Here is a 23,229-nt window from a genome sequence, read left to right on the forward strand (position 1 = left end):
GTGGACCAAGTAGAGCATTGCGATGGTTATTCGATGCCCTTTTGCGTGCCCTACGAATCAAAGCACTAGGATAGTGACGATGTCTGAGCTTAGTGCTTAGATCACAGGATATCTCTTCATAGTCACTTTTCTCCGAGCAATTCCTACGAACCCTTAAGAATTGCCCAAAGGGCAAACTTTCTCGCAGGGAACGCGGATGATGACTATCAAATAGGAGGAGGGAGTTTCTTGACATTGGTTTGCGATACAGCTTGCTGGCTAAGTGACCATCCTTCGGAAAGATGAGTAGATCGAGAAAAGGAAGTTCTGTTGCACTGTACTCCACTGTAAATTTGAGGAATTGATTCTGAGTATTCAACCAGTTTTGAAAGGCAAGGATAGTGGTTACATCACCTCGCCAGACAACCAGGACATCGTCGATGTATCTCTTCCACAACATAGTATAATGGTAAAATGGATTGTTGAGGTCGAGTACAGACTGTGTCTCAAATTGATTGACATATAGGTTAGCCAGGCTGGGGGCGAACACGCTCTCCATCGAGGTCCCCGAGATTTGAAGGTACAATAAGTCCTCAAACTGGAAGTAATTTTTAGTCATCGCTAGCCTAGCTAGTTCCATGATAAAGTTTATCGGAGTGATGCTCGCATGATCTTGAGCCTCCAAGAGATCCCTCACTGTCTGCAGTGTTTCTTCCTGCGGAATGCATGTGTACAGGGATTCAACGTCAAAACTGACAAGGTAGTCAATTTCCACGTTGAACTCTACCCTCAGGGAGAAGGCGAAGAATGTCCTTCGTATCCTGAAGGTAGGTGGGCATCCTCCGGACAAAGGGTCGCAAGAAAAAATCTACAAAAATTTGTGCCTGTATTCATTACTTGTGCCTATATTCCCTGCCTATTCCTTCCTTGTCTGTGCTTGTCTTCTTTTATTTATGCTTGTGCCTCTATTCCTTGTTTGTACTTCTATTTCTTGCTTGTGTGTTTATTACTTGCTTGTGACTCTGTCCCTTGCCTGTACCTCTATTGTTTGCTGTAACATCTATTTTTTGCTTGTGCCTGTATTCCCTGCTTTTGCTTTTGTATCCTGCTTGTATTTTTTTTGCTCCCTGTTTGTGCTTACATTATTTGCTTGTGTCTGCGCACACTGCTTGTCCCTTTGTTTCCTGTTTGTGCATGTGTTATGTGCTTGTATTTCTAATCTCTATTTATCCCTCTGATTCTTGCTTATTCTTCTATTCTTTGTTTGTACATGTATGTCTTACTTGTGCCTTTAATTGCTGCTTGTACCTTTAATAGCTGCTTGTAGTTCTGGGCACTGCTTGCGCCATTGGTACCAGCCTAGCCTCTGTCCCTTGCTTGTACCTTTGTCTTCTACTTGTGCTTCTATTCTATGCTTGTGTTTCTGTTTTCTGTTTGCGTCTGTATTCAGTGCTTGGTACTATATGTTCTTTGCTTATGCCTGTCTTCTCTGCTTGTACCTCTATTCTTTGCTTGCACCTTTGTTCTCTGCTTCTACTTCTTTTCCTTGCCTGTACATCTTTTCTCTGCTTGCAAGTTGGTCCGAGCTTGTACCTATGATCCTTGCTTGCACATTTGTTATTTGGTGCACGGTTGTTCTCTGCTTATGCCTGTGTTGCTTACTTGTGCTTGTGTCACCTGCTTGTGTCTGTGTTACTTGTTTGTGCATCTGTTTTATACTTGTTTTTCTGTTCTCTGCATATGCATGCGTTTTCGGCTTGTGCTTCTCATCTCTGCCTGTTTCTATATTTCTTGCTTGTATATGTGTACTCTGCTTGTGTGTATGTACCTTGCTTGTGCCTCTAATTCCTGTTAGTACCTTTGTTTTCTGTATGTATCTCTGTTTTGTGCTTGTCTTTTGAGTTCTTGCTTGTGTCTCTGTTATCTGCTTGTGCCTTTGTTCCCTGTTTGTGTTTTTGTTTCGTATTCGTGTCTTAGTTTTTAGTTCGTATTTCTAGTTTGCATTTAAGTTTTGTACAGTCCTTGTGACCTTTTTTTATGTGTTATTCTCCTGCCATTGGTCTTTCATAAAAAGACGTGAATTAAAGCATTTAACACAAACATTCCCTTGTGCGCCTTGCTAACTATGCCCCGTTTTAAAAAGAAGCGGGCGGGGGGCAGAAGTTTGCTGTACTTGCGCCTTCGTTTTGGAATGACCTCCCCCTATCGCTAAGACTCTCCTCCTCCTATATGGAGTTTCGGAGGTCACTAAAAACATTATTATTTCAGCAGGCTTTTGGCATTTAGCTCTCTCTTTTGTTCTCTTTTAGGGACCTCACCAGCGCCATGAAACTGACTCAGTGTACGTGCGCTTTACAAGTGTTTTTTAAATAAAAAAAAAAAATTACATCTCCCTAAAAACCTATGAATTACTATCATTCACTTTTAGTCGTAAATATTAAGCACGTAAATGTGGGGCACTTTGCGCGCACTGAAAAATACAAATGCATCTATTTTTGTAGTAGCTAACTGATGTATTAAATGTACCCCGAAACCAAAAATTTCTAGCATTTAATTCAAGATGTATATATTAAAGCACGTAAATGTGTAGCAATTACACAAAACATGCTCTTGGCTTGCAACCACGTAGCACAAAATAAAATAAACATTAGACCGCAAACACAAAGGTATAGACATGCGGCGTCATATAAACAAAAACATCCTCTCTTATGGTAGTGTCCTCTGCTTGTGCCTTTGGCTGCCCGGCATGATGAACATCAGCCAGCAAAAACAAGCATTGAAAATGCAATAGGTCTCGCAATAGAAGAGTTTGACCTTTTTCGTTTTGCAAATGGATGAGTGGCGTTGCGTGGATGAGTGGCGTTGCGTGGATAAGTGGCGTTGCGTGGATGAGTGGCGTAGCGTGGATGAGTGGCGTTGCGTGGATGAGTGGAGTTGCGTGGATGAGTGGCGTTGCGTGGATGAGTGGCGTTGCGTGGATGAGTGGCGTGTGTGAGTGGCGTTGCGTGTGTGAGTGCCGTTGCGTGTGTGAGTGGCGTTGCGTGTGTGAGTGGCGTTGCGTGTGTGAGTGGCGTTGCGTGTGTGAGTGGCGTTGCGTGTGTGAGTGGCGTTGCGTGTGTGAGTGGCGTTGCGTGGATGAGTGGGGTTGCGTGGATGAGTGGGGTTGGAATGCAATAGTTCTCGCATTAGAAAAGTTGTAGTTATTGGTCTAGTAAATGACATATTATTTATTTTTTGGTTGTTAAAATTGCTAAATTGATGGCTTTGTCATTTACAATGCCAATAGTTATAACTTTCGCGAATGTGACACCTATAGCATTTGGAATGCAACATGTTTTGTATTTACGTGACTTATATGGCAGCTCTGGTCATTATGCTACATCTCTAGAGAGCAGGAGAGTGCATCAGGGGAGAGAAGAACAGCAATGCAATAGGTCTCGCATTAGGAAAGTTTGAGCTATTGGTATTGTAAAGGACACAATTTTTATGTATGTGCTTGTTTTGAAAATAGCGTAATTAATAGCTTTGTTTTTTACAATGCCAATAGTTTTATCTTCCGCAAATGTGACACCTATTGTAACACAATATGTGTTGTGAGGGTGAGTGAGGGTGAGGGTGAGGTGTTGATGGTGAGGTGTTGAGGGTGAGTGAGGGTAAGGTGTTGAGGGTGAGTGAGGGTGAGGAGTTGAGGGTGAGTGTAAGGGTGAGTGAGGGTGAGGTGTTGAGTGTGAGGCGTTGTGGGTGAGTGAGGGTGAGGGTGAGTGAGGGTGAGGGGTTGAGGGTGAGTGAGGGTGAGGTGTTGAGGGTGAGTGAGGGTGAGGGTGAGGGTGAGTGAGGGTGAGGGTGAGGCGTTGAGGGTGAGTGATGGTGAGGGTGAGGGTGAGTGAGGGTGAGGGTGAGGGATTGAGGGTTATTGAGGGTGAGGGTGAGTGAGGGTTTGAGGGTGAGTGAGGGTGAGTGAGTTTGATGGTGAGTGAGGAGTTGAGGGTGAGGAGTTGAGGGTGAGTGAGGGTGAGTGAGGGTGAGTGAGAGTGAGGGGTTGAGGGTGAGGTGTTGAGGGTGAGTGAGGGTGAGGTGTTGAGGGTGAGTGAGGGTGATTGAGGGTGAGTGAGGGTGAGGGTGAGGGTGAGTGAGGGTGAGGTGTTGAGGGTGAGTGAGGGTGAGGGTGAGTGAGGGTGAGGGTGAGTGAGGGTGAGGATGAGGGTGAGGGTGAGGGTGAGTGAGGGTGATGAGTTGAGGGTGAGTGAGGGTGAGGGTGTTGAGGGTGAGGGTGAGGTGTTGAGGGTGAGTGAGGGTGAGGTGTTGAGGGTGAGTGAGGGTGAGTGAGGGTGAAGGTGATTGAGGGTGAGGTGTTGAGGGTGAGTGAGGGTGAGGGTGAGGGATTATTGAGGGTGAGTGAGGGTGAGGGTGAGTGAGGGTGAGGGCTTGAGGATGAGGAGTTGAGGGTGAGTGAGGGTGAGGGTGAGTGAGGCTGTGGGGTTGAGGGTGAGTGAGGGTGAGGTGTTGAGGGTGAGTGAGGGTGAGGGTGAGTGACGGTGAGGCGTTGAGGGTGAGTGAGGGTGAGGGTGAGGAGTTGAGGGTGAGGGTGAGTGAGGGTGAGTGAGGGTGTGGGTGAGGTGTTGAGGGTGAGTGAGCGTGAGTGAGAGTGAGGGTGAGTGAGGGGTTGAGGGTGAGGAGTTGAGGGTGAGTGAGGGTGAGGGTGAGGTGTTGAGGGTGAGTAAGGGTGAGTGAGGGTGAAGGTGAGTGAGGGTGAGCGGTTGATGGTGAGTGAGGGTGAGGGTGAGTGAGGGTGAGGGTGAGTGAGGGTGAGGGTCAGTGAGGGTGAGGGGTTGAGGATGAGGTGTTGAGGGTGAGTGAGGGTGAGGGTGAGTGAGGGTGAGGAGTTGAGGGTGAGTGAGGGTGAGGAGTTGAGGGTGAGGGTGAGTGACGGTGAGGCGTTGAGGGTGAGCGAGGGTGAGGGTGAGTGAGAGTGAGGGTGTTGTGAGGGTGAGGGTGTTGAGGGTGGGTGAGGGCGAGGGTGTAAGGGTGAGTGAAGGGGTGTGAGGGTGAGGGTGTGTGAGGGTGTGTGCGGTTGAGGGCATGTGAGGGTGAGGGTGTGAGTGTTGTGAGGGGTGAGGGTAAGTGAGGGGGTGATGGTGTGTGAGGGTGAGGGGATGAGGGTGTGAGGGTGAGGGGGTGAGGGTGAGGGTGTGAGGCTTATTGAGAATGTGTGTGGGTGTGTGAGGATGTGTGAGAGTGTGTGAGGGCGGGTGTGTGTGAGGGTGGGGGTGTGTGAGGGTGGGGGCATGTGAGGGTGTGTGGTTGAGGTCATGAGGGTGAGTGAGGGTGTGTGAGGGTGTGAGGGTGAGTGAGGATGTGTGAGGTTGAGGGTGTGAAGGTGTGTGAGGGAGGGTGGGGGTGGGTGAGGGTGTGTGAGTGTGAGGGTGTGTGAGGGTGTGTGTGTGAGGGTTAGTGAGGGTGAGTGTGTTGTAAGGGTGGGGGGTGAGGGTGGGTGTTAGTGAGGGTGTGTGAGGGTGAGGGTGTGTGAGGGTGTTTGTGTGTTGTGTATTTGTGTGATTGTGGTGTGAGTGCTTGTGTGACTGTTCCATAATTATATTAACGTATTTAAGTTATTGCGTTCTAGTTTTTTTTTGGAATCCCGTACTATTTTGATTGACGTCCGTGTCAGCCAATGAGATTTCAAAATCAAAATCACGTTGCGTAACAATTTACTCGCGTCTAATTGGAAATCCCCATATTGTTGAAAGCGGGTCCCGTGTAAGGAGTGTTGGCTTCGTTGTCTGTTCCGTGCATCGTTCGACAGGTAAGTTGTTATTTGTTGTTTGTTTTGTGTGTGTATAGTGTTATGAATTATTCGATTTGTTGTTTCCTATTATTTTTATTGGCATAGTAGTGTCTTTGTTTTGCAACGAAGGATGTTTATTTTGAATTGTCGGCTCTTTATGTATGTATGTAATGCATTGTATCCTATTGTTCAGATCTAATTTTTAAAATGTTTGCTTTTTGTTAGTAGTTGTGTTAATAATTAGAGCAGTGTTTTTTTTGTGTAATTGTGTAGTATGTTGTATATCTGCGTGAATATTTTATATTGTTTCAACTCTACGTTCTGTTATTTCAGTTATTATTAAATGTATGTTTGTATAGCTTTTTATTTTGATGTGTATGTAAATTTCGTGCTGTGGTTTGTGATACTTCCTCTTCGTTAATAATCAATGCAATGTCTCCGCTTTGTGTTACGATGTATTTTTAAAGCAATATTGTCTTCTTATAAATGCTTTCTCCATGTTGCTATCAGAATTCTGACTTATGTCCACATTACTGTAGAGTAGCGAATTTTTTTTTGTATATTTGATGTAATTTCGTGTGAGTAAATGCTCGTGTTATATGCGTACGGCTTTTTGTGTAACTCTTGACAATTGTGTTTAATCCGTCCCATTCCCCAGGTGAATAATGCTTATTTATTCCCCCAATAAAAAGTAGGCTGTTTCACATTTGTGTTTGTACATCCTCGTCCTCGCTTCCTGCCAGATATTTTTTCGTTGTTTTGTTGGTGTTATATTGTCCGAATAATTTTTGTTTTGTGACCTGAAGCCTGATAAACATCCTTGCATGCTGTAGCTCACATTTGGGAAGTAGATTTTGTGTGTAACATATCTGATGCACGACTCCGTTGACCCCCTTTGTTTTTAATTTCGTCCTAAAATTTGTTTATGTCTCAGAAAATGGCATAAAATTTATCAATTTGTTAAATGCACAATCGTTTTTTTTAATAGGGTGGAATAGGAGGCTATTTTTTGAGTCTTTACTTATATTGTGTTTTGTTTAGTTTAATTTGATTGTTTATTTGGCTGGTGGATTAGGATGGCGTATTTTTCCTTTGGATTTTGTTTTCTAGGATGCATTTCTGTTGCGTATCTTGAGGGTGTATTTGGAGGGTGAATTCGGCTGTTAGTTTATTAGGGTGGATTAGGACTCTGGATTTCTATGTTGGAGTTAGAGTGTGGATTAGGATGGTTTATTTCTATTCTTCCTTTGGATGCTGTATTTGTGTGTGTGTGTGTGTGTGTGTGTGTGTGTGAGGGTGAGTGAGGGTGTGTGAAGCTGAGGGTGTGTGACGGTGTGTGAGGGTGTGTGAGCGTCAGTGAGTGTGTTTGCTGCATGTCTGATGCTTGTGGATGTCTGTTGCTTGTGGATGTCTGTTGCTTGTAGATGTCTGTTGCTTGAGGATGTCTGTTGCTTGTGGATGTCTGATGCTTGTGGATGTCTGATGCTTGTGGATGTCTGATGCTTGTGGATGTCTGATGCTTGTGGATGTCTGATGCTTGTGGATGTCTGTTGCTTGTGGATGTCTGATGCTTGTGATGCTTGTGGATGTATGATGCTTGTGGATGTCTGTTGCTTGTGGATGTCTGTTGCATGTGGATGTCTGTTGCTTGTGGATGTCTGATGCTTGTGGATGTCTGTTGCTTGTGGATGTCTGATGCTTGTGGATGTCTGATGCTTGTGGATGTCTGTTGCTTGTGGATGTCTGATGCTTGTGGATGTCTGACGCTTGTGGATGTCTGCTGCTTGTGATCCTTGTGGATGTCTGATGCGTGTGGATGTCTGATGCTTGTGGATGTCTGATGCTTGTGATGCTTGTGGATGTCTGATGCTTGTGGATGTCTGATGCTTGTGATGCTTGTGGATGTCTGATGCTTGTGGATGTCTGTTGCTTGTGGATGTCTGATGCTTGTGGATGTCTGCTGCTTGTGATGCTTGTGGATGTCTGATGCTTGTGGATGTCTGCTGCTTGTGATGCTTGTGGATGTCTGATGCTTGTGGATGTCTGATGCTTGTGGATGTCTGATGCTTGTGATGCTTGTGGATGTCTGCTGCTTGTGATCCTTGTGGATGTCTGTTGCTTGTGGATGTCTGATGCTTGTGGATGTCTGATGCTTGTGGATGTCTGATGCTTGTGGATGTCTGATGCTTGTGATGCTTGTGGATGTATGATGCTTGTGGTTGTCTGTTGCTTGTGGATGTCTGTTGCTTGTGGATGTCTGTTGCTTGTGGATGTCTGATGCTTGTGGATGTCTGTTGCTTGTGGATGTCTGATGCTTGTGGATGTCTGATGCGTGTGGATGTCTGATGCTTGTGGATGTCTGTTGCTTGTGGATGTCTGATGCTTGTGGATGTCTGACGCTTGTGGATGTCTGCTGCTTGTGATCCTTGTGGATGTTTGATGCTTGTGGATGTCTGATGCTTGTGGATGTCTGATGCTTGTGATGCTTGTGGATGTCTGATGCTTGTGGATGTCTGATGCTTGTGATGCTTGTGGATGTCTGATGCTTGTGGATGTCTGTTGCTTGTGGATGTCTGATGCTTGTGGATGTCTGCTGCTTGTGATGCTTGTGGATGTCTGATGCTTGTGGATGTCTGTTGCTTGTGGATGTCTGTTGCTTGTGGATGTGTGTTGCTTGTGGATGTCTGTTGCTTGTGGATGTCAGCTGCTTGTGATGCTTGTGGATGCCTGACGCTTGTGGATGCCTGACGCTTGTGGATGCCTGACGCTTGTGGATGCCTGACGCTTGTGGATGTCTGATGCTTGTGGATGTCTGATGCTTGTGATGCTTGTGGATGTCTGATGCTTGTGGATGTCTGATGCTTGTGGATGTCTGATGCTTGTGGATGTCTGATGCTTGTGATGCTTGTGGATGTGTGATGCTTGTGGATGTGTGATGCTTGTGGATGTCTGTTGCTTGTGGATGTCTGTTGCTTGTGGATATCTGATGCTTGTGGATGTCTGATGCTTGTGGATGTCTGTTGCTTGTGGATGTCTGATGCTTGTGGATGTCTGTTGCTTGTGGATGTCTGATGCTTGTGGATGTCTGCTGCTTGTGATCCTTGTGGATGTCTGATGCTTGTGGATGTCTGATGCTTGTGGATGTCTGATGCTTGTGATGCTTGTGGCTGTCTGACGCTTGTGGATGTCTGATGCTTGTGATGCTCGTGGATGTCTGATGCTTGTGGATGTCTGTTGCTTGTGGATGTCTGATGCTTGTGGATGTCTGCTGCTTGTGATGCTTGTGGATGTCTGATGCTTGTGGATGTCTGCTGCTTGTGATGCTTGTGGATGTCTGATGCTTGTGGATGTCTGTTGCTTGTGGATGTCTGTTGCTTGTGGATGTCTGTTGCTTGTGGCTGTCTGTTGCTTGTGGATGTCTGCTGCTTGTGATGCTTGTGGATGTCTGACGCTTGTGGATGTCTGATGCTTGTGGATGTCTGATGCTTGTGATGCTTGTGGATGTCTGCTGCTTGTGATGCTTGTGGATGTCTGCTGCTTGTGATCCTTGTGGATGTCTGTTGCTTCTGGATGTCTGATGCTTGTGGATGTCTGCTGCTTGTGATGCTTGTGGATGTCTGATGCTTGTGGATGTCTGATGCTTGTGATGCTTGTGGATGTGTGATGCTTGTGGATGTCTGATGCTTGTGGATATCTGATGCTTGTGGATGTCTGATGCTTGTGATGCTTGTGGGTGTCTGAGGCTTGTGGATGTCTGACGCTTGTGGATGTCTGATGCTTGTGGATGTCTGATGCTTGTGGATGTCTGATGCTTGTGGATGTCTGACGCTTGTGGATGGTTGACGCTTGTGGATGCCTGACGCTTGTGGATGCCTGACGCTTGTGGATGCCTGACGCTTGTGGATGCCTGACGCTTGTGGATGCCTGACGCTTGTGGATGTCTGATGCTTGTGGATGTCTGATGCTTGTGATGCTTGTGGATGTCTGATGCTTGTGGATGTCTGATGCTTGTGATGCTTGTGGATGTCTGTTGCTTGTGGATGCCTGACGCTTGTGATGCTTGTGGATGTCTGACGCTTGTGGATGCCTGACGCTTGTGGATGCCTGACGCTTGTGGATGCCTGACGCTTGTGGATGCCTGACGCTTGTGGATGTCTGATGCTTGTGATGCTTGTGGATGTCTGATGCTTGTGGATGTGTGATGCTTGTGGATGTCTGATGCTTGTGGATGTCTGATGCTTGTGGATGTCTGATGCTTGTGATGCTTGTGGATGTCTGATGCTTGTGGACGTCTGACGCTTGTGGATGTCTGCTGCTTGTGATCCTTGTGGATGTCTGATGCTTGTGGATGTCTGATGCTTGTGGATGTCTGATGCTTGTGATGCTTGTGGATGTCTGATGCTTGTGGATGTCTGACACTTGTGGATGCCTGACGCTTGTGGATGCCTGACGCTTGTGGATGCCTGACGCTTGTGGATGTCTGATGCTTGTGGATGCCTGACGCTTGTGGATGCCTGACGCTTGTGGATGCCTGACGCTTGTGGATGTCTGATGCTTGTGGATGTCTGATGCTTGTGATGCTTGTGGATGTTTGATTCTTGTGGATGTCTGATGCTTGTGATGCTTGTGGATGTCTGTTGCTTGTGGATGTCTGCCGCTTGTGATGCTTGTGGATGTCTGACGCTTGTGGATGCCTGACGCTTGTGGATGCCTGACGCTTGTGGATGCCTGACGCTTGTGGATGCCTGACGCTTGTGGATGCCTGACGCTTGTGGATGTCTGATGCTTGTGATGCTTGTGGATGTGTGATGCTTGTGGATGTCTGATGCTTGTGGATGTCTGATGCTTGTGGATGTCTGATGCTTGTGGATGTCTGATGCTTGTGATGCTTGTGGATGTCTGCTGCTTGTGATCCTTGTGGATGTCTGTTGCTTGTGGATGTCTGATGCTTGTGGATGTCTGCTGCTTGTGATGCTTGTGGATGTCTGATGCTTGTGGATGTCTGATGCTTGTGATGCTTGTGGATGTGTGATGCTTGTGGATGTCTGATGCTTGTGGATGTCTGATGCTTGTGGATGTCTGATGCTTGTGATGCTTGTGGATGTCTGATGCTTGTGGATGTCTGACGCTTGTGGATGTCTGCTGCTTGTGATCCTTGTGGATGTCTGATGCTTGTGGATGTCTGTTGCTTGTGGATGTCTGATGCTTGTGGATGTCTGCTGCTTGTGATGCTTGTGGATGTCTGATGCTTGTGGATGTCTGCTGCTTGTGATGCTTGTGGATGTCTGATGCTTGTGGATGTCTGTTGCTTGTGGATGTCTGTTGCTTGTGGATGTCTGTTGCTTGTGGATGTCTGTTGCTTGTGGATGTCTGCTGCTTGTGATGCTTGTGGATGTCTGACGCTTGTGGATGTCTGATGCTTGTGGATGTCTGATGCTTGTGGATGTCTGATGCTTGTGATGCTTGTGGATGTCTGCTGCTTGTGATGCTTGTGGATGTCTGCTGCTTGTGATCCTTGTGGATGTCTGTTGCTTGTGGATGTCTGATGCTTGTGGATGTCTGCTGCTTGTGATGCTTGTGGATGTCTGATGCTTGTGGATGTCTGATGCTTGTGATGCTTGTGGATGTGTGATGCTTGTGGATGTCTGATGCTTGTGGATGTCTGATGCTTGTGGATGTCTGATGCTTGTGATGCTTGTGGGTGTCTGAGGCTTGTGGATGTCTGACGCTTGTGGATGTCTGATGCTTGTGGATGTCTGATGCTTGTGGATGTCTGATGCTTGTGGATGTCTGACGCTTGTGGATGGTTGACGCTTGTGGATGCCTGACGCTTGTGGATGCCTGACGCTTGTGGATGCCTGACGCTTGTGGATGCCTGACGCTTGTGGATGCCTGACGCTTGTGGATGTCTGATGCTTGTGGATGTCTGATGCTTGTGATGCTTGTGGATGTCTGATGCTTGTGGATGTCTGATGCTTGTGATGCTTGTGGATGCCTGACGCTTGTGGATGCCTGACGCTTGTGATGCTTGTGGATGTCTGACGCTTGTGGATGCCTGACGCTTGTGGATGCCTGACGCTTGTGGATGCCTGACGCTTGTGGATGCCTGACGCTTGTGGATGCCTGACGCTTGTGGATGTCTGATGCTTGTGATGCTTGTGGATGTCTGCTGCTTGTGGATGTGTGATGCTTGTGGATGTCTGATGCTTGTGGATGTCTGATGCTTGTGATGCTTGTGGATGTCTGATGCTTGTGGACGTCTGACGCTTGTGGATGTCTGCTGCTTGTGATCCTTGTGGATGTCTGATGCTTGTGGATGTCTGATGCTTGTGGATGTCTGATGCTTGTGATGCTTGTGGATGTCTGATGCTTGTGGATGTCTGACACTTGTGGATGCCTGACGCTTGTGGATGCCTGACGCTTGTGGATGCCTGACGCTTGTGGGTGTCTGATGCTTGTGGATGCCTGACGCTTGTGGATGCCTGACGCTTGTGGATGCCTGACGCTTGTGGATGCCTGACGCTTGTGGATGTCTGATGCTTGTGGATGTCTGATGCTTGTGATGCTTGTGGATGTCTGATGCTTGTGGATGTCTGATGCTTGTGATGCTTGTGGATGTCTGTTGCTTGTGGATGTCTGCCGCTTGTGATGCTTGTGGATGTCTGACGCTTGTGGATGCCTGACGCTTGTGGATGCCTGACGCTTGTGGATGCCTGACGCTTGTGGATGCCTGACGCTTGTGGATGTCTGATGCTTGTGATGCTTGTGGATGTCTGATGCTTGTGGATGTGTGATGCTTGTGGATGTCTGATGCTTGTGGATGTCTGATGCTTGTGGATGTCTGATGCTTGTGGATGTCTGATGCTTGTGATGCTTGTGGATGTCTGCTGCTTGTGATCCTTGTGGATGTCTGTTGCTTGTGGATGTCTGATGCTTGTGGATGTCTGCTGCTTGTGATGCTTGTGGATGTCTGATGCTTGTGGATGTCTGATGCTTGTGATGCTTGTGGATGTGTGATGCTTGTGGATGTCTGATGCTTGTGGATGTCTGATGCTTGTGGATGTCTGATGCTTGTGATGCTTGTGGATGTCTGATGCTTGTGGATGTCTGACGCTTGTGGATGTCTGCTGCTTGTGATCCTTGTGGATGTCTGATGCTTGTGGATGTCTGATGCTTGTGGATGTCTGATGCTTGTGATGCTTGTGGATGTCTGATGCTTGTGGATGTCTGACGCTTGTGGATGCCTGACGCTTGTGGATGCCTGACGCTTGTGGATGCCTGACGCTTGTGGATGTCTGATGCTTGTGGATGCCTGACGCTTGTGGATGCCTGACGCTTGTGGATGCCTGACGCTTGTGGATGCCTGACGCTTGTGGATGCCTGACGCTTGTGGATGTCTGATGCTTGTGGATGTCTGATGCTTGTGATGCTTGTGGATGTCTGACGCTTGTGGATGCCTGACGCTTGTGGATGCCTGACGCTTGTGGATGCCTGACGCTTGTGGATGTCTGATGCTTGTGATGCTTGTGGATGTCTGATGCTTGTGGATGTGTGATGCTTGTGGATGTCTGATGCTTGTGGATGTCTGATGCTTGTGGATGTCTGATGCTTGTGGATGTCTGATGCTTGTGATGCTTGTGGATGTCTGCTGCTTGTGATCCTTGTGGATGTCTGTTGCTTGTGGATGTCTGATGCTTGTGGATGTCTGCTGCTTGTGATGCTTGTGGATGTCTGATGCTTGTGGATGTCTGATGCTTGTGATGCTTGTGGATGTGTGATGCTTGTGGATGTCTGATGCTTGTGGATGTCTGATGCTTGTGGATGTCTGATGCTTGTGATGCTTGTGGATGTCTGACACTTGTGGATGCCTGACGCTTGTGATGCTTGTGGATGTCTGATGCTTGTGGATGTCTGATGCTTGTGGATGTCTGATGCTTGTGGATGTCTGCTGCTTGTGATGCTTGTGGATGTCTGATGCTTGTGGATGTCTGTTGCTTGTGGATGTCTGTTGCTTGTGGATGTCTGTTGCTTGTGGATGTGTGTTGCTTGTGGATGTCTGTTGCTTGTGGATGTCAGCTGCTTGTGATGCTTGTGGATGCCTGACGCTTGTGGATGCCTGACGCTTGTGGATGCCTGACGCTTGTGGATGCCTGACGCTTGTGGATGCCTGACGCTTGTGGATGTCTGATGCTTGTGGATGTCTGATGCTTGTGATGCTTGTGGATGTCTGATGCTTGTGGATGTCTGATGCTTGTGGATGTCTGATGCTTGTGGATGTCTGATGCTTGTGATGCTTGTGGATGTGTGATGCTTGTGGATGTCTGTTGCTTGTGGATGTCTGTTGCTTGTGGATATCTGATGCTTGTGGATGTCTGATGCTTGTGGATGTCTGTTGCTTGTGGATGTCTGATGCTTGTGGATGTCTGTTGCTTGTGGATGTCTGACGCTTGTGGATGTCTGCTGCTTGTGATCCTTGTGGATGTCTGATGCTTGTGGATGTCTGATGCTTGTGGATGTCTGATGCTTGTGATGCTTGTGGATGTCTGACGCTTGTGGATGTCTGATGCTTGTGATGCTTGTGGATGTCTGATGCTTGTGGATGTCTGTTGCTTGTGGATGTCTGATGCGTGTGGATGTCTGCTGCTTGTGATGCTTGTGGATGTCTGATGCTTGTGGATGTCTGCTGCTTGTGATGCTTGTGGATGTCTGATGCTTGTGGATGTCTGTTGCTTGTGGATGTCTGTTGCTTGTGGATGTCTGTTGCTTGTGGATGTCTGCTGCTTGTGATGCTTGTGGATGTCTGACGCTTGTGGATGTCTGATGCTTGTGGATGTCTGATGCTTGTGGATGTCTGATGCTTGTGATGCTTGTGGATGTCTGCTACTTGTGATGCTTGTGGATGTCTGCTGCTTGTGATCCTTGTGGATGTCTGTTGCTTGTGGATGTCTGATGCTTGTGGATGTCTGCTGCTTGTGATGCTTGTGGATGTCTGATGCTTGTGGATGTCTGATGCTTGTGATGCTTGTGGATGTGTGATGCTTGTGGATGTCTGATGCTTGTGGATGTCTGATGCTTGTGGATGTCTGATGCTTGTGATGCTTGTGGGTGTCTGAGGCTTGTGGATGTCTGACGCTTGTGGATGTCTGATGCTTGTGGATGTCTGATGCTTGTGGATGTCTGATGCTTGTGGATGTCTGACGCTTGTGGATGGTTGACGCTTGTGGATGCCTGACGCTTGTGGATGCCTGACGCTTGTGGATGCCTGACGCTTGTGGATGCCTGACGCTTGTGGATGCCTGACGCTTGTGGATGTCTGATGCTTGTGGATGTCTGATGCTTGTGATGCTTGTGGATGTCTGATGCTTGTGGATGTCTGATGCTTGTGATGCTTGTGGATGTCTGTTGCTTGTGGATGCCTGACGCTTGTGATGCTTGTGGATGTCTGACGCTTGTGGATGCCTGACGCTTGTGGATGCCTGACGCTTGTGGATGCCTGACGCTTGTGGATGCCTGACGCTTGTGGATGTCTGATGCTTGTGATGCTTGTGGATGTCTGATGCTTGTGGATGTGTGATGCTTGTGGATGTCTGATGCTTGTGGATGTCTGATGCTTGTGGATGTCTGATGCTTGTGATGCTTGTGGATGTCTGATGCTTGTGGACGTCTGACGCTTGTGGATGTCTGCTGCTTGTGATCCTTGTGGATGTCTGATGCTTGTGGATGTCTGATGCTTGTGGATGTCTGATGCTTGTGATGCTTGTGGATGTCTGATGCTTGTGGATGTCTGACACTTGTGGATGCCTGACGCTTGTGGATGCCTGACGCTTGTGGATGCCTGACGCTTGTGGATGTCTGATGCTTGTGGATGCCTGACGCTTGTGGATGCCTGACGCTTGTGGATGCCTGACGCTTGTGGATGCCTGACGCTTGTGGATGTCTGATGCTTGTGGATGTCTGATGCTTGTGATGCTTGTGGATGTCTGATGCTTGTGGATGTCTGATGCTTGTGATGCTTGTGGATGTCTGTTGCTTGTGGATGTCTGCCGCTTGTGATGCTTGTGGATGTCTGACGCTTGTGGATGCCTGACGCTTGTGGATGCCTGACGCTTGTGGATGCCTGACGGTTGTGGATGCCTGACGCTTGTGGATGCCTGACGCTTGTGGATGTCTGATGCTTGTGATGCTTGTGGATGTCTGATGCTTGTGGATGTGTGATGCTTGTGGATGTCTGATGCTTGTGGATGTCTGATGCTTGTGGATGTCTGATGCTTGTGGATGTCTGATGCTTGTGATGCTTGTGGATGTCTGCTGCTTGTGATCCTTGTGGATGTCTGTTGCTTGTGGATGTCTGATGCTTGTGGATGTCTGCTGCTTGTGATGCTTGTGGATGTCTGATGCTTGTGGATGTCTGATGCTTGTGATGCTTGTGGATGTGTGATGCTTGTGGATGTCTGATGCTTGTGGATGTCTGATGCTTGTGGATGTCTGATGCTTGTGATGCTTGTGGATGTCTGATGCTTGTGGATGTCTGACGCTTGTGGATGTCTGCTGCTTGTGATCCTTGTGGATGTCTGATGCTTGTGGATGTCTGATGCTTGTGATGCTTGTGGATGTCTGATGCTTGTGGATGTCTGACGCTTGTGGATGCCTGACGCTTGTGGATGCCTGACGCTTGTGGATGTCTGATGCTTGTGGATGCCCGACGCTTGTGGATGCCTGACGCTTGTGGATGCCTGACGCTTGTGGATGCCTGACGCTTGTGGATGCCTGACGCTTGTGGATGTCTGATGCTTGTGGATGTCTGATGCTTGTGATGCTTGTGGATGTCTGACGCTTGTGGATGCCTGACGCTTGTGGATGCCTGACGCTTGTGGATGCCTGACGCTTGTGGATGCCTGACGCTTGTGGATGTCTGATGCTTGTGATGCTTGTGGATGTCTGATGCTTGTGGATGTGTGATGCTTGTGGATGTCTGATGCTTGTGGATGTCTGATGCTTGTGGATGTCTGATGCTTGTGATGCTTGTGGATGTCTGCTGCTTGTGATCCTTGTGGATGTCTGTTGCTTGTGGATGTCTGATGCTTGTGGATGTCTGCTGCTTGTGATGCTTGTGGATGTCTGATGCTTGTGGATGTCTGATGCTTGTGATGCTTGTGGATGTGTGATGCTTGTGGATGTCTGATGCTTGTGGATGTCTGATGCTTGTGGATGTCTGATGCTTGTGATGCTTGTGGATGTCTGACACTTGTGGATGCCTGACGCTTGTGATGCTTGTGGATGTCTGATGCTTGTGGATGTCTGATGCTTGTGGATGTCTGATGCTTGTGGATGTCTGATGCTTGTGATGCTTGTGGATGTCTGCTGCTTGTGATGCTTGTGGATGTCTGCTGCTTGTGATCCTTGTGGATGTCTGTTGCTTGTGGATGTCTGATGCTTGTGGATGTCTGATGCTTGTGATGCTTGTGGATGTCTGCTGCTTGTGATGCTTGTGGATGTCTGCTGCTTGTGATCCTTGTGGATGTCTGTTGCTTGTGGATGTCTGATGCTTGTGGATGTCTGCTGCTTGTGATGCTTGTGGATGTCTTATGCTTGTGGATGTCTGATGCTTGTGATGCTTGTGGATGTGTGATGCTTGTGGATGTCTGATGCTTGTGGATGTCTGATGCTTGTGGATGTCTGATGCTTGTGATGCTTGTGGATGTCTGATGCTTGTGGATGTCTGACGCTTGTGGATGTCTGATGCTTGTGGATGTCTGATGCTTGTGGTGCTTGTGGATGTCTGATGCTTGTGGATGTCTGACGCTTGTGGATGCCTGACGCTTGTGGATGCCTGACGCTTGTGGATGCCTGACGCTTGTGGATGCCTGACGCTTGTGGATGCCTGACGCTTGTGGATGTCTGATGCTTGTGGATGTCTGATGCTTGTGATGCTTGTGGATGTCTGATGCTTGTGGATGTCTGTTGCTTGTGGATGTCTGCCGCTTGTGATGCTTGTGGATGTCTGACGCTTGTGGATGCCTGACGCTTGTGGATGCCTGACGCTTGTGGATGCCTGACGCTTGTGGATGCCTGACGCTTGTGGATGCCTGACGCTTGTGGATGTCTGATGCTTGTGATGCTTGTGGATGTCTGATGCTTGTGGATGTGTGATGCTTGTGGATGTCTGATGCTTGTGGATGTCTGATGCTTGTGGATGTCTGATGCTTGTGATGCTTGTGGATGTCTGCTGCTTGTGATCCTTGTGGATGTCTGTTGCTTGTGGATGTCTGATGCTTGTGGATGTCTGCTGCTTGTGATGCTTGTGGATGTCTGATGCTTGTGATGCTTGTGGATGTGTGATGCTTGTGGATGTCTGATGCTTGTGGATGTCTGATGCTTGTGGATGTCTGATGCTTGTGATGCTTGTGGATGTCTGACGCTTGTGGATGCCTGACGCTTGTGATGCTTGTGGATGTCTGATGCTTGTGGATGTCTGATGCTTGTGGATGCCTGACGCTTGTGGATGTCTGATGCTTGTGATGCTTGTGGATGTGTGATGCTTGTGGATGTCTGTTGCTTGTGGATGTCTGTTGCTTGTGGATGTCTGATGCTTGTGGATGTCTGATGCTTGCATGTCTGCTGGGGTGACAGCGTCAGTACAAGTCAAGCTCTAAGTTGGTGTGTGCTGGGACGGGCAGTGTCAGAACTGGTTACCTCGGGGAAAAATACAAGTTCTCCCTGTAAATAAAGAAAGAGGAGGTGAGAAAGGAGGGTCCGGCTTGGAGCTGGGAAAGAGGCTGAAAGGGAGGGGAGAATGCATGGAGCGCATTCCAATGAAGTCTGTTGCGAGGCGTGGGGGTGGGGGAGGGGATTGTGGATGTCTGAAGCTTGTGGATGTCTGATGCTTGTGATGCTTGTGGATGTCTGATGCTTGTGGATGTCTGACGCTTGTGGATGCCTGACGCTTGTGGATGCCTGACGCTTGTGGATGCCTGACGCTTGTGGATGCCTGACGCTTGTGGATACCTGACGCTTGTGGATGCCTGACGCTTGTGGATGTCTGATGCTTGTGGATGTCTGATGCTTGTGATGCTTGTGGATGTCTGATGCTTGTGGATGTCTGATGCTTGTGATGCTTGTGGATGTCTGTTGCTTGTGGATGTCTGCCGCTTGTGATGCTTGTGGATGTCTGACGCTTGTGGATGCCTGACGCTTGTGGATGCCTGACGCTTGTGGATGCCTGACGCTTGTGGATGTCTGATGCTTGTGATGCTTGTGGATGTCTGATGCTTGTGGATGTGTGATGCTTGTGGATGTCTGATGCTTGTGGATGTCTGATGCTTGTGGATGTCTGATGCTTGTGATGCTTGTGGATGTCTGCTGCTTGTGATCCTTGTGGATGTCTGTTGCTTGTGGATGTCTGATGCTTGTGGATGTCTGCTGCTTGTGATGCTTGTGGATGTCTGATGCTTGTGATGCTTGTGGATGTGTGATGCTTGTGGATGTGTGATGCTTGTGGATGTGTGATGCTTGTGGATGTCTGATGCTTGTGATGCTTGTGGATGTCTGACGGTTGTGGATGCCTGACGCTTGTGATGCTTGTGGATGTCTGATGCTTGTGGATGTCTGATGCTTGTGGATGCCTGACGCTTGTGGATGTCTGATGCTTGTGATGCTTGTGGATGTGTGATGCTTGTGGATGTCTGAGGCTTGTGGATGTCTGATGCTTGCATGTCTGCTGGGGTGACAGCATCAGTACAAGTCAAGCTCTAAGTTGGTGTGTGCTGGGACGGGCAGTGTCAGAACTGGTTGCCTCGGGGAAAAATACAAGTTCTCCCTGTAAATAAAGAAAGAGGAGGTGAGAAAGGAGGGTCCGGCTTGGAGCTGGGAAAGAGGCTGAAAGGGAGGGGAGAATGCATGGAGCGCATTCCAATGAAGTCTGTTGCGAGGCGTGGGGGGGTGGGGGAGGGGAGCAGGCATATGGTGTGTGTGAGCAGCCTTTGATGTGCGAGAGAGCTGCCGTGAAAGAAGTAAACAGCAGGCATGTAATTAGGGGGGAGGAGAAGTCGCGCTGGGGTGAATACCTGAGGCCAAGCTGCCCGCGGGAGGGAGGCCGATGGCTGTGATGTGGACGGGCGTCGTGAACTAGCCTCTTGTTGCCTGTGGGAGGGAAGACGGAGGGAAGGCAGAGAAGGGGAGGGGGAGGAGAAATGCGACACGGCGGGCAGGGGAGGGGGCGGAGCGGGGAGAGCGGCATGAGGGTGTGAAAGCAGCAGGGGCCTGGAGTGCGGCTAAGGGAACTGAAGAAATGCGACACGGCGGGCAGGGGAGGGGGCGGAGCGGGGGTGTGGGAGGAGTGCGCCTGAGGGAAAATACATGCAAGGCAGGCGGCTGGGGGCATGTGCACACGCTTTTAAGCTCAATGCGCATGCGCATTGAGCTTTAATTTCAAGGGCACTGCAAGGAATCGCCACGATTCCTTGCAAGTTGGTTAAAGACTGTTTAAGCCCCCATAGTCTCGTAAGCTCGATGCGCATGCGCATCGACAGGCGAGACCTAAAAAGGTATAGACACGCGGCGCCATGCAAACAAAAGCTTCACTTCTCACGGTGGGAAGTTAACACATCACAGCATCCTGAGACTTCGTACTTAATTTACATCTACTAGCGCCACAGAGGCGGTACTTGCTTTTAAGTATACGCTACTTTGAAGTACACGCTAAAAACGTTACAAAGACACAGAGCCAACCATTATGGATGCCAAAAGCACAAAAAAGAGCAAATGGATGCCTCAACTTCAAATTAAAACATCCTAAAAATGTAAACAACATCGTGGCAAGCGTTCTCTGCCTTTTTTTGCAATCAACTGACACGGCGGCCAAATAAGCTCACTTGTAAATATTGAATATTTAACATTTACTGCAATGCACCAAAGACAAATGTAAGTGCAATAGTATCACTGGATAAAGTACGTGTGCATGCAAAAAAGCGAGTGGGATACTAACAGTGTAGGTTAAGCTACGTGCATGCGAAGTACTAAATGAGACACTGGCTGCTCTTTAAGCATAAAAAGTACAAACATGCTTACTTTCGGGGGAAGGTATATACAAATGCAAATAGCTAATGTTTCGGATCACAGCATTATAAAAAGTAGTTATTTTTTAACATTTACTGAAATGTACCCGAAAAAAATGTAAGTACCATAGTATTACTAAATGCTGTACGTATGCATGCAAAGAGGTGAGTGAGTTACTAACACTGCAAAAGAGCATGTGTGCATGCAAAGAAAAGGCAAGTGAGCTTGTGTTACCTGCACGTGTCTGTGTTATCTGCTTGTGTTTGTGTTACCTGCTTGTGGCTGAGTTCGTTAACAGTACTTTTGTTCCCTGCTTCTGCATGTATTTTCTGCTTGTGACTCTCATCCCTGCTTGTTTCTCTGTCCCTTGCTTGTGCATGTAAACACTGCTTGTGCGTATATACCCTGCTTGTGGGTATGTACCCTGTTTTTGCCTCTCTTTTCTGCATGCACCCCTATTACTTGCTTCTGCCTGTGTTACATGCTTATGCTTGTGGCTGCTGGCCTTCTGCCTTTTATGAGCGTGGTCGTGAAAACCTGAAGCATATTTAAAATGCTTATAGTTTGGAAGCATATCTAAAATGCTTATAGTTTGTTAAAACATTTTTCTAAAAAAAGCTTTTCTTTTGCTCTTGGAATCTCGTGTGGCGGCATGTTACGTTCCTTTTTTTTGCAGTGCAGGGTGCTGGCGACAGCGTGATCTCAAAGTGCTATTAAACAGTACGATTTTGTAAACATTGGCGCCATGCTATATCCATTGTTTTCTTTGTTGGAAAGTTTGAATTCACAGCAGGTCTGAAGAGATATTTGCAACCTGCTTTTAGAGACAGCGTGACTTTCACAGCAAGTCCAAATAGACATTTGCAACCTTCTTTTCGAGACAGCGTGACTTTTGTAACACATGCAGTGCAGGGTGCTGGCGACAGCGTGATCTCAAAGTGCTATTAAACAGTACGATTTTGTAAACGTTGGCGCCATGCTATGTCCATTGTTTTCTTTGTTGGAGAGTTTGCAAGACGCTTTCAAAAACAGCGTGATGTGAAAGTGCCATTAAAGAGTCCGATCTTGTAAAAGTTGGCGTCATGCTAATTCTGTCTTCTCTCACAGTCCAGCTCTACTTTTCTTAAAAGTTGCACTTAGCAGCTGGCGTTCTAGTGTTTAAGACTTAGGGCGTGACATTTGGAAATAAAATGCTTAGGGTTCAGTCTCAAAATGTCGTGTGGCGTATTTTACACTTACAGTCTCAGATTTTTCCGCCTACAGCATATCACGTTTAATAATTTAAGGCGTTGGGCCCAAGGTGATGCTGTGCAAACATAGGGTGCACAAAAGACGCGCATTTTTCCAAACTTTCCGTGCGTTTAGCTGGAGGGGGTGAACGTCTCAAAATGCCTTATCCAATGTGATTAGACATGCGCTTTACAAACAGGTCCTTACTTTGCCAAACGTGAGAAGGGCAGTTTAAATAGCAAAGCAGCATATCACGTTGATTTATTTAATGCTTTGGTCCAAAGTAATGCTGTGCAGACATAGGGTGCACTTTGACACACTTTTTTATTCCCTGCTTGTACGTCTTTTCCTTGCCTGTACATCTGTTCTCTGTTTTGGATTCTTGCTTGTGTCTCTGTTATCTGCCTGTGCCTTTGTACCCTGTTTGTGTTTTTGTTTCTGTTAGAAAGGCGACCCCGGGGGAGGCAGAATATGTCTGAATGACCACCCCTAGGTCCACCTCTCCTTCGAGAAGTAGCCAAGCGTTACCGAGAGGCCTCCTGAATGAGGGCCCTCTCCTAGGATCGTACAGCAGAGTAACCACAACACTACAAACGGACACCACACAGGAGGGCAAGTTCTCAAGCTTTATACGTAATAAAAGGGTGCGGGTTCTTGGCAGTATATACAGCTGGATCGAGGGATCCGTAAAGTCTCGGACAAAGGCGGCAGGGAGCGAGACAGTCTAGTTCTGGACGGAGGAAGGGATACCCTGCGCACAGCTCTCAATCCTCGAGCTGGGGGGTTCCGAGAGGTTCGAGCCGCGGCAGCGCCAGCAGGCTTTCAGATGGTTCAGCAAGGTAGGCCGCGGCAGCGCCAGCAGGCTCTCGGATGGTTCAGCAAGGTAGGCCGCGGCAGCGCCAGCAGGCTCTCGGATGGTTCAGCAGGGTAGGCCGCGGCAGCGCCAGCAGGCTCTCGGATGGTTCAGCAAGGTAGGCCGCGGCAGCGCCAGCAGGCTCTCGGATGGTTCAGCAAGGTAGGCCGCGGCAGCGCCAGCAGGCTCTCAGATGGTTCAGGTTACAGGAAGGATGAGTCCGTCTGGTGTCGGCCGTGCCAGCGTCAGCAGGGCTTCCAGTCCAGGATACAACTGGCGTCCTACTCCGGGGCTGGCCCAGATATAGGACTGGAGTCCTTTGATGTCC

This window comes from Lissotriton helveticus, chromosome 7 (genome assembly GCF_964261635.1).
Source record: "Lissotriton helveticus chromosome 7, aLisHel1.1, whole genome shotgun sequence".
Classification (NCBI taxonomy): Eukaryota; Metazoa; Chordata; class Amphibia; order Caudata; family Salamandridae; genus Lissotriton; species Lissotriton helveticus.